The 12145-nt window shown below is 41.7% G+C and overlaps 1 protein-coding gene across 7 annotated transcripts in view; it reads right to left on the reverse strand.

Annotated features, from left to right (window-relative positions):
* Positions 1–12145, reverse strand: part of Veph1 (ventricular zone expressed PH domain-containing 1) — a 254919-nt gene that overhangs the window by 89423 nt on the left and 153351 nt on the right. The gene's annotated exons all lie outside the window — the stretch shown is intronic.

Raw genomic sequence — 12145 nt, forward strand, 5'->3', positions numbered from 1 at the left:
ACCTGTTTTAGCTTTGTCTTTTTCTTTTCATTACACCAGGTAAATTGCCCTGTAAATTGTGATAGTGGTTCCAGGAATAAAAAAAATTAAGGAATTTTTAACTTTTCAAAAAATATAAATAAAAGTTTGGATCCTATCCAAATTTTGATGCCATGAATATCTAGAGATAGTATTTTTTGTTTGAGCTAGTGAACATATGCATTATAAAATACTTCTACTTTGATAGTGTTATAACGTTATAGTATTACATAATGATGCCACACTTCAATTCTGTCTGGTTGAATTTGTGAGGGATAAATGCATTGAATTTTATGTCAAAACGGATGGTAATAAGGAGAATGCTCTCTGATAATGACAACCTCTTAAATTATAAAACTATGAGATTATCCTTGAAAATTTGTATTTGTATTTCCACTCTGAATCTTAATGCATCTAAGGCAGATTTGAATTGTGTTCAAATAGGGGAAGACTATCAGGGATAAGGAGAGGGGGGTAGGGGGAGAGAAAGGAATAGGAAAAGGGATAGGGATAGGGATAGGGATAGGGATAGGGATAGGGATAGGGATAGGGATAGGGATAGGGATAGGGATAGGGATAGGGATAGGGATAGGGATAGGGAAAAGGGTAGATTGAAGAGAGGATGACATAAGAGGAGGGAGTGAGGGAGAGGGAGGGAGGGAAGGACAGAGAGAGATAGAGATAGAGATAGAGAGAGATAGAGAGATAGAGAGATAGAGAGATAGAGATAGAGATAGAGATAGAGATAGAGAGAGAGAGAGAGAGAGAGAGAGAGAGAGAGAGAGAGAGAGAGAAAGGTTCTGACCCAGTCATGCTTGCTGTTCAGGTGTGTGCTGGGAGAAAGGTAAGAGGCTGGTCGTGTCTCCTTCAGCAGCAGTGATGGCATCAGCTCTGTTTTCAGAGCTGCAGTCCTCCATGTGGGAGCTCACATTCCCAGACTCTCTCCTCCTTCTATCAACCCAGTGTCAGCAATCGCTTTAGTCGCCATGGTAGAAGACATAAAACAAAGACACTCGCACACTGACTTCCAAAGTCTAAAATGAGCAAAAACGTCTCAAAGCCAAGCCTTGTGTCAAGACACTGGGGAACTTGATGCTGTCCCTGCCCAGATGAGAGAAGAGCCAGATGCACTGGTGACACCAGTGATGCACCATGGCATGCAGTCCAGCACTAGTTCTACCACTGACTTCTAACAGGTTCCTTTGCTTCCAGGTCTAACGTGACACTGACGGTATTTGTTTACTCAATGGACATATTCTGTTTGGGACAAATACTGTATGACCATAGAAATAAAATGGTAAATTTGAGGAAACCTCTACCCTCAGATGTCTGCTGTAGTCTCAGGCTCCTGGTGAGGATAATGTGTACCTTATCATATGTGGTCTTAATTTAGAGAACCTTAGCGACAGAATTCAGTTCTAAAATTCCAAGTTTCTATTTTAAAATACTAGAGTAAATGTTTTAGGATCTCAAGTATTTGCTCAGATGTGTCTTCTCCAGAGAACGTGCTTCTCCCGAGAGCCTGAATTCTCTAGACTGAAGTCAAAGTTCAGAGGCAGAGAGACAAATCCATCACTTCCCTATCAGTCTCTCTCTCTCTCTCTCCCTCCCTCTCTCTCTTTCTCTCTCTCTGTGTGTGTGTACATGCATGTATATATACCTGTGCGTATGTGTGTGTGTACTGTGTGCATGTGGTAAGTGTAAATAAAGTTACTGCACAAGTCTCAGCTATTCTGAATTTAATACAGAGAACTTTTCATAAGAGATGGTAATGAGCAAGTAGGATCGAAAAGTTTTGGAACAGACATCTTCGCCACACCGTGTACATTCCACATACCGACATTTTTCTATTCTCATGAACAAACCAAATTACGAAACTTAGAACATTTCCAAAAATTGGCTTTACAGTTACCTTTCCCCGCGAGGAATATTTATCGGCCTGAAGTAGGAATATGAATAACAGTAATAGCAAGTACAAAACTGGTTGCCAAGTTATTTATTTAATCTCTTAGAACTCGAAGTAGGTGCCAAGTTTTCAATTTCTTCTTGTCTCCAGATGAAAGCTAGTGATTAAAATTTTTATAAGAATTTTATGCATTGTCTTTAAGCATAATGTAACAGTTGAAAAATTGAGTAAAATATGCAAGGAATTCCATTCACTTCCTGTGATTGTGGGATTTCCTCTTTCTTTCAATACCAAGTGTCAAATTCTTAAACGAAAGCCAAAGATGGGTGAAAAGGAAGTTGAATATTCTCTGTTGTCTATAGACTCATGAATAAGAATTCTGAATAGTTACATATCTCATCCTGTTGCTATTCTTCACCCAAGAGGCTTTTTCACAACGTAACAGGTTTTGATTAACTTACCACTTGTTTGTGCTTCCTTATTGTGCACGTCTCTCTCTCTCTCTCTCTCTCTCTCTCTCTCTCTCTCTCTCTCTCTCTCTCTGTGTGTGTGTGTGTGTGTGTGTGTGTACATGCAGAGGACAGAGGGGGGCATTGATGTCTTTTTCGCTTGCTTTTTATCTCATTCCCCTGTGACAACAAGCTCCCCCACTGAACCAAAAATTCCTTGTTTCTACTAGGCTGGGTTGGCCTGCAAGATCCTAGGATCTGATCCTGTCCCTGCCTCCGAGTCGCAGTGCTGGAGTTACAGGCACTTGTAGTCATGGATTTTTAAAAAAGACGTGTACTTGGGATTTGAACTTAGGCCTTCTTGCTTGCAGATTGAGAGCCCTTACCCAGTAAGACATCTAAGCCCTTGTTTGTACTTTGAGTATACGTAATATTAATGTTTATTTCCTTTCTCAAGAGCAAAACAGGTGGAGGAGAGAAGGATAAATGTTGGTCAGATGGTACCAAGTTATAGCTTGGCAAGAGACAGATGTAGTGTTCTGTTGTGTAGTAGATTGACTATAAATAGTGACAATGTATATATGTATTTCCAGAGTTATAATAACAGATTTAACATTTTTTAACAAAAATGCTAAATGTTTGAGATTGACTATTTACCCTGATTACAATATTATACAAGATATATACATATTTAAACATCCCATAATATTCCACAAAGGATACAATTTATAAGAAAAATCAGTTAAATGGGGTCAGAGACCATGATCAAATATATCAGAACCTCTGGATTTCCCACTTGGCATACAGATAAGGCTAATTTCAGGAAGCTGGCAATGGTCAGAGAAGCTTTCTGTAGCCATGTGATTTGCCACATGCATTGTGTCTTGAATGACCCAGTCTACTCCAAAATCCGTATCTCCAGGCAAGCTTTTCTTTGTGAGGACCACACTAAAATTTTAATCACCAAAATACACAAATATGGACTCTTACTATCTTTTTTTTAATTTATTTAATACTTAACAATAATTCTTTGGTTTCCGGGCAAACATCCCCCTCCCCCCTCCCCTTCCTTATGGGTGATCCCCTCCCAACCCTCCCCCCATTGCCGACCTCCCCCCAACAGTCTAGTTCACTGGGGGTTCAGTCTTAGCAGGACCCAGGGCTTCCCCTTCCACTGGTGCTCTTACTAGGATATTCATTGCTACCTATGAGGTCAGAGTCCAGGGTCAGTCCATGTATAGTCTTTAGGTAGTGGCTTAGTCCCTGGAAGCTCTGGTTGCTTGGCATTGTTGTACATATGGAGTCTCGAGCCCCTTCAAGCTCTTCCAGTTCTTTCTCTGATTCCTTCAACGGGGGTCCTATTCTCAGTTCAGTGGTTTGCTGCTGGCATTCGCCTCTGTATTTGCTGTATTCTGGCTGTGTCTCTCAGGAGCGATCTACATCCGGCTCCTGTCGGCCTGCACTTCTTTGCTTCATCCATCTTGTCTAATTGGATGGCTGTATATGTATGGGCCACATGTGGGGCAGGCTCTGAATGGGTGTTCCTTCTGCCTCTGTTTTAATCTTTGCCTCTCCCTTCCCTGCCAAGGGTATTCTTGTTCCCCTTTTAGAGAAGGAGTGAAGCATTCACATTTTGATCATCCGTCTTGAGTTTCATTTGTTCTAGGCATCTAGGGTAATTCAAGCATTTGGGCTAATAGCCACTTATCAGTGAGTGCATACCATGTATGTCTTTCTGTGTTTGGGTTAGCTCACTCAGGATGATATTTTCCAGTTCCAACCATTTGCCTACGAATTTCATAAAGCCGTTGTTTTTGATAGCTGAGTAATATTCCATTGTGTAGATGTACCACATTTTCTGTATCCATTCCTCTGTTGAAGGGCATCTGGGTTCTTTCCATTTTCTGGCTATTATAAATAAGGCTGCGATGAACATAGTGGAGCACGTGTCTTTTTTATATGTTGGGGCATCTTTTGGGTATATGCCCAAGAGAGGTATAGCTGGATCCTCAGGCAGTTCAATGTCCAATTTTCTGAGGAACCTCCAGACTGATTTCCAGAATGGTTGTACCAGTCTGCAATCCCACCAACAATGGAGGAGTGTTCCTCTTTCTCCGCATCCTCGCCAGCATCTGCTGTCACCTGAGTTTTTGATCTTAGCCATTCTCACTGGTGTGAGGTGAAATCTCAGGGTTGTTTGGATTTGCATTTCCCTTATGACTAAAGATGTTGAACATTTCTTTAGGTGTTTCTCAGCCATTCGGCATTCCTCAGCTGTGAATTCTTTGTTTAGCTCTGAACCCCATTTTTTAATAGGGTTATTTGTCTCCCTGCGGTCTAACTTCTTGAGTTCTTTGTATATTTTGGATATAAGGCCTCTATCTGTTGTAGGATTGGTAAAGATCTTTTCCCAATCTGTTGGTTGCTGATTTGTCCTAACCACAGTGTCCTTTGCCTTACAGAAGCTTTGCAGTTTTATGAGATCCCATTTGTCGATTCTTGATCTTAGAGCATAAGCCATTGGTGTTTTGTTCAGGAAATTTTTTCCAGTGCCCATGTGTTCCAGATGCTTCCCTAGTTTTTCTTCTATTAGTTTGAGTGTATCAGATTTGATGTGGAGGTCCTTGATCCACTTGGACTTAAGCTTTGTACAGGGTGATAAGCATGGATCAATCTGCATTCTTCTACATGTTGACCTCCAGTTGAACCAGCACCATTTGCTGAAAATGCTATCTTTTTACCATTGGATGGTTTTGGCTCCTTTGTCAAAAATCAAGTGACCATAGGTGTGTGGGTTAATTTCTGGGTCTTCAATTCTATTCCATTGGTCTATCTGTCTGTCTCTGTACCAATACCATGCAGTTTTTATCACTATTGCTCTGTAATACTGCTTGAGTTCAGGGATAGTGATTCCCCCTGAAGTCCTTTTATTGTTGAGGATAGCTTTAGCTATCCTGGGTTTTTTGTTATTCCAGATGAATTTGCAAATTGTTCTGTCTAACTCTTTGAAGAATTGGATTGGTATTTTGATGGGGATTGCATTGAATCTGTAGATCGCTTTTGGTAAAATGGCCATTTTTACTATATTAATCCTGCCAATCCATGAGCATGGGAGATCTTTCCATCTTCTGAGGTCTTCTTCAGTTTCTTTCTTCAGTGTCTTGAAGTTCTTATTGTACAGATCTTTTACTTGCTTGGTTAAAGTCACACCGAGGTACTTTATATTATTTGGGTCTATTATGAAGGGGGACTCTTACTATCTTAATTTCCTGATATTAACAAAATACCAGCAGCTGAGGCATTTGCAGAACTTGTGTCTTATAGACCCCTAAGCCAAGATAGCTAACCAAACAAGGCACAGGAAACTGATGTGTGGTAAGAACTTGGTCTCTGTTTCCAACATACACTGAACTCTGCCTCCTCCATGGATGGCAGAAGGCAAAGAAGAATTTTGTTAAAACATATAGAATGTCAATAAGTCACATAATTTCATTTATTTACACATACTACCCATCACCTCTACAAAGCCCTTAATGGCATTTGTAAGGGTTTTGCCCCATGGCTTAATTCCTTAATGTGCCACTTCTTCATTCTGTCACATATCACATTGAATAGGGTTAAGGACATTTGGAAATCTGAAAGCATCATACTACCCTCTAACATGGCACTGTCATCAACCCCAAGGTAGTCCAGCCTCTCTAGGATGGTTCCTGTCTTTTGTCAGGTTTTGAGTAATCACTCCCTGGTCCGCACAGCCCAGGCTTTTCTCACAGGAAACTGAGCTCACCAGAGTCCCTGTACCATACGTTCTCTCTAGCCAGGGGCCAGGTTTATTTCATCTTTTGATCATCTTTTGGTTCAGCTGCCTGCTGAGGAGGTCTCAGGCTACCATGGGTGGCGGGGGTGTGGGGGATTGGGGTGGGGTGCTACTGCTTCTTGGGGCTCAGATTATACTTTTCTGCCTCTATAGAGCCTTGTCACCCTGACCTCACCTCTGCCACCCAACTTATCTTCATTTTCTTGCTTAGAGGTGACTGCTGAGGACAGGGGAGAGAGGGACCATGAAGGGAGGAAGGGAAAAGCATCAAAGAGCCCAGAGCCAGGCATCCTGCTGCTCTCTTTAAACCTCTTGAGTTTTCTACATAATAAAATATTTCTTATGTATTTAATGTGTGTATATATAGATATGCCTGTGTACCATTTTTGAGCCTGATGCCCAAAGAGGCCAGAAGAGGGCATCATATCCTCTAGGAGTAGAGTTCTGAGCTGCCATATGGGTCCTTTGTAAGAGCAGCTAGTGCTCTTAACCACTGAGTCATCTCTCCAGTCCCTGTGTAAAATGTATTGATTCCATATCAAGTTTGTGGATTTATGTGGTCTGAGAGAACTGTATTTCATCAGTGTGTGTGCCTAAAGGACAGTTGCCTTGTCTACCAATGCCACTTTATGTTGACTTCAGTATGACACCACAGGTAAGTTATTCACCACTACTACTGCTGCTGCTGCTGCTGCTGCTACTACTACTACTGCTGCTGCTGCTGCTACTACTACTACTACTACTACCACCACCACCACCACCACTACTACTACTACTACTACTACTACTACTACTACTACTACTGTTGACACAAGGTTTCACTATGTTGTCCAGCTTGGCTTTGAACTTGGAATCCTGTTCAGGCTTCCTGAATGCTAGGATTACAGATATGCACATAAGACCAAATTCCAAAAGTAATTGATTAATAAGTATTTTCTGGTAATAAGAGAAGGGGGAGAAAGAAAGGAAAATTGAACTGTTAAGACTCGTGCTCCACTATGTTCATAGCAGCCTTATTTATAATAGCCAGAAGCTGGAAAGAACCCAGATGCCCTTCAACAGAGGAATGGATACAGAAAATGTGGTACATCTACACAATGGAATATTACTCAGCTATCAAAAACAATGACTTTATGAAATTCGTAGGCAGATGGTTGGAACTGGAAAATATCATCCTGAGTGAGCTAACCCAATCACAGAAAAACACACATGGTATGCACTCATTGATAAGTGGCTATTAGCCCAAATGCTTGAATTACCCTAGATGCCTAGAAAAAATGAAACTCAAGACAGATGATCAAAATGTGAATGCTTCACTCCTTCTCTAAAAGGGGAACAAGAATACCCTTGGCAGGGAAGAGAGAGGCAAAGATTAAAACAGACACAGAAGGAACACCCATTCAGAGCCTGCCCCACATGTGGCCCATACATATACAGCCATCCAATTAGACAAGATGGATGAAGCAAAGAAGTGCAGGCCGACAGGAGCCGGATGTAGATCGCTCCTGAGAGACACAGCCAGAATACAGCAAACACAGAGGCGAATGCCAGCAGCAAACCACTGAACTGAGAATAGGACCCCCGTTGAAGGAATCAGAGAAAGAACTGGAAGAGCTTGAAGGGGCTCGAGACCCCATATGTACAACAATGCCAAGCAACCAGAGCTTCCAGGGACTAAGCCACTACCTAAAGACTATACATGGACTGACCCTGGACTCTGACCTCATAGGTAGCAATGAATATCCTAGTAAGAGCACCAGTGGAAGGGGAAGCCCTGGGTCCTGCTAAGACTGAACCCCCAGTGAACTAGATTGTTGGGGGGAGGGCGGCAATGGGAGGAGGATGGGGAGGGGAACACCCATAAAGGAGGGGAGGGGGAGTGATTAGGGGGATGTTTGCCCGGAAACCGGGAAAGGGAATAACACTCGAAATGTAAATAAGAAATACTCAAGTTAATAAAAAAAAAAGAAAAAGATAGGTTTTACCGGAAGTCCCACACCCGCGGATCCCGGCCCGCAGCAGCTCTCTGCTCCCAGACCCGGTGAGAGAGAGACCCAACCGCCTGGTCAGGTGGGCACTCCTGAGGCTGCAGAGCGGAAGAGACCAACAACACTGCTCACCCCTGCCCACATCCCTGGCCCAAGAGGAAACTGTATAAGGCCTCTGGGCTCCCGTGGAGGAGGGCCCAGGAGCAGCAGGACACCTGCCTGAGACACCACCGGAACCGGAAAGAAACAGACCTGATAAACAGTTCTCTGCACCCAAATCCCGTGGGAGGGAGAGCTAAACCTTCAGAGAGGCAGACAAGCCTGGGAAACCAGAAGAGACTGCTCCCTGCACACACATCTCGGACGCCACAGGAAAAAGCCAAAGACCATCTGGAACCCTGGTGCACTGAAGCTCCCGGAAGGGGCGGCACAGGTCTTCCTGGTTGCTGCCGCTGCAGAGAGCCCCTGGGCAGCACCCCACGAGCGAACCTGAGCCTCGGGACCACAGGTAAGACCAAATTTTCTGCTGCAAAAAAGCTGCCTGGTGAACTCAAGACACAGGCCCACAGGAACAGCTGAAGACCTGTAGAGAGGAAAAACTACACGCCCGAAAGCAGAACACTCTGTCCCCATAACTGACTGAAAGAGAGGAAAACAGGTCTACAGCACTCCTGACACACAGGCTTATAGGACAGTCTAGCCACTGTCAGAAATAGCAGAACAAAGTAACACTAGAGATAATCTGATGGCGAGAGGCAAGTGCAGGAACCCAAGCAACAGAAACCAAGACTACATGCCATCATCGGAGCCCAATTCTCCCACCAAAACAAACATGGAATATTCAAACACACCAGAAAAGCAAGATCTAGTTTCAAAATCATATTTGATCATGATGCTGGAGGACTTCAAGAAAGACATGAACACACTTAGGGAAACACAGGAAAACATTAATAAACAAGTAGAAGCCTACAGAGAGGAATCGCAAAAATCCCTGAAAGAATTCCAGGAAAACACAATCAAACAGTTGAAGGAATTAAAAATGGAAATAGAAGCAATCAAGAAAGAACACATGGAAACAACCCTGGATATAGAAAACCAAAAGAAGAGACAAGGAGCTGTAGATACAAGCTTCACCAACAGAATACAAGAGATGGAAGAGAGAATCTCAGGAGCAGAAGATTCCATAGAAATCATTGACTCAACTGTCAAAGATAATGTAAAGCGGAAAAAGCTACTGGTCCAAAACATACAGGAAATCCAGGACTCAATGAGAAGATCAAACCTAAGGATAATAGGTATAGAAGAGAGTGAAGACTCCCAGCTCAAAGGACCAGTAAATATCTTCAACAAAATCATAAAAGAAAACTTCCCTAACCTAAAAAAAGAGATACCCATAGACATACAAGAAGCCTACAGAACTCCAAATAGATTGGACCAGAAAAGAAACACCTCCTGTCACATAATTGTCAAAACACCAAACGCACAAAATAAAGAAAGAATATTAAAAGCAGTAAGGGAAAAAGGTCAAGTAACATATAAAGGCAGACCTATCAGAATCACACCAGACTTCTCGCCAGAAACTATGAAGGCCAGAAGATCCTGGACTGATGTCATACAGACCCTAAGAGAACACAAATGCCAGCCCAGGTTACTGTATCCAGCAAAACTCTCAATTAACATTGATGGAGAAACCAAGATATTCCATGACAAAACCAAATTTACACAATATCTTTCTACAAATCCAGCACTACAAAGGATAATAAATGGTAAAGCCCAACATAAGGAGGCAAGCTAAACCCTAGAAGAAGCAAGAAACTAATCGTCTTGGCAACAAAACAAAGAGAATGAAAGCACACAAACATAACCTCACATCCAAATATGAATATAAAGGGAAACAATAATCACTATTCCTTAATATCTCTCAATATCAATGGCCTCAACTCCCCAATAAAAAGACATAGATTAACAAACTGGATACGCAATGAGGACCCTGCATTCTGCTGCCTACAGGAAACACACCTCAGAGACAAAGACAGACACTACCTCAGAGTGAAAGGCTGGAAAACAACTTTCCAAGCAAATGGTCAGAAGAAGCAAGCTGGAGTAGCCATTCTAATATCAAATAAAATCAATTTCCAACTAAAAGTCATCAAAAAAGATAAGGAAGGACACTTCATATTCATCAAAGGAAAAATCCACCAAGATGAACTCTCAATCCTAAATATCTATGCCCCAAATACAAGGGCACCTACATACGTAAAAGAAACCTTACTAAAGCTCAAAACACACATTGCACCTCACACAATAATAGTGGGAGATTTCAACACCCCACTCTCATCAATGGACAGATCATGGAAACAGAAATTAAACAGTGATGTCGACAGATTAAGAGAAGTCATGAGCCAAATGGACTTAACAGATATTTATAGAACATTCTATCCTAAAGCAAAAGGATATACCTTCTTCTCAGCTCCTCATGGTACTTTCTCCAAAATTGACCATATAATTGGTCAAAAAATGGGCCTCAACAGGTACAGAAAGATAGAAATAATCCCATGCGTGCTATCGGACCACCACGGCCTAAAACTGGTCTTCAATAACAATAAGGGAAGAATGTCCACATATACGTGGAAATTGAACAATGCTCTACTCAATGATAACCTGGTCAAGGAAGAAATAAAGAAAGAAATTAAAAACTTTTTAGAATTTAATGAAAATGAAGATACAACATACCCAAACTTATGGGACACAATGAAAGCTGTGCTAAGAGGAAAACTCATAGCGCTGAGTGCCTGCAGAAAGAAACAGGAAAGAGCATATGTCAGCAGCTTGACAGCACATCTAAAAGCTCTAGAACAAAAAGAAGCAAATACACCCAGGAGGAGTAGAAGGCAGGAAATAATCAAACTCAGAGCTGAAATCAACCAAGTAGAAACAAAAAGGACCATAGAAAGAATCAACAGAACCAAAAGTTGGTTCTTTGAGAAAATCAACAAGATAGATAAACCCTTAGCCAGACTAACGAGAGGACACAGAGAGTGCGTCCAAATTAACAAAATCAGAAATGAAAAGGGAGACATAACTACAGATTCAGAGGAAATTCAAAAAATCATCAGATCTTACTATAAAAACCTATATTCAACAAAATTTGAAAATCTTCAGGAAATGGACAATTTCCTAGACAGATACCAGGTATCGAAGTTAAATCAGGAACAGATAAACCAGTTAAACAACCCCATAACTCCTAAGGAAATAGAAGCAGTCATTAAAGGTCTCCCAACCAAAAAGAGCCCAGGTCCAGACGGGTTTAGTGCAGAATTCTATCAAACCTTCATAGAAGCCCTCATACCAATATTATCCAAACTATTCCACAAAATTGAAACAGATGGAGCCCTACCGAATTCCTTCTACGAAGCCACAATTACTCTTATACCTAAACCACACAAAGACACAACAAAGAAAGAGAACTTCAGACCAATTTCCCTTATGAATATCGACGCAAAAATACTCAATAAAATTCTGGCAAACCGAATTCAAGAGCACATCAAAACAATCATCCACCATGATCAAGTAGGCTTCATCCCAGGCATGCAGGGAAGGTTTAATACACGGAAAACCATCAACGTGATCCATTATATAAACAAACTGAAAGAACAGAACCACATGATCATTTCATTAGATGCTGAGAAAGCATTTGACAAAATTCAACACCCCTTCATGATAAAAGTCCTGGAAAGAATAGGAATTCAAGGCCCATACCTAAACATAGTAAAAGCCATATACAGCAAACCAGTTGCTAACATTAAACTAAATGGAGAGAAACTTGAAGCTATCCCACTAAAATCCGGGATTAGACAAGGCTGCCCACTCTCTCCCTACTTATTCAGTATAGTTCTTGAAGTTGTAGCCAGAGCAATCAGACAACAAAAGGAGATCAAAGGGATACAGATCGGAAAAGAAGAGGTCA

The sequence above is a fragment of the Rattus norvegicus genome, chromosome 2 (genome assembly GCF_036323735.1).
Source record: "Rattus norvegicus strain BN/NHsdMcwi chromosome 2, GRCr8, whole genome shotgun sequence".
NCBI lineage: Eukaryota > Metazoa > Chordata > Mammalia > Rodentia > Muridae > Rattus > Rattus norvegicus.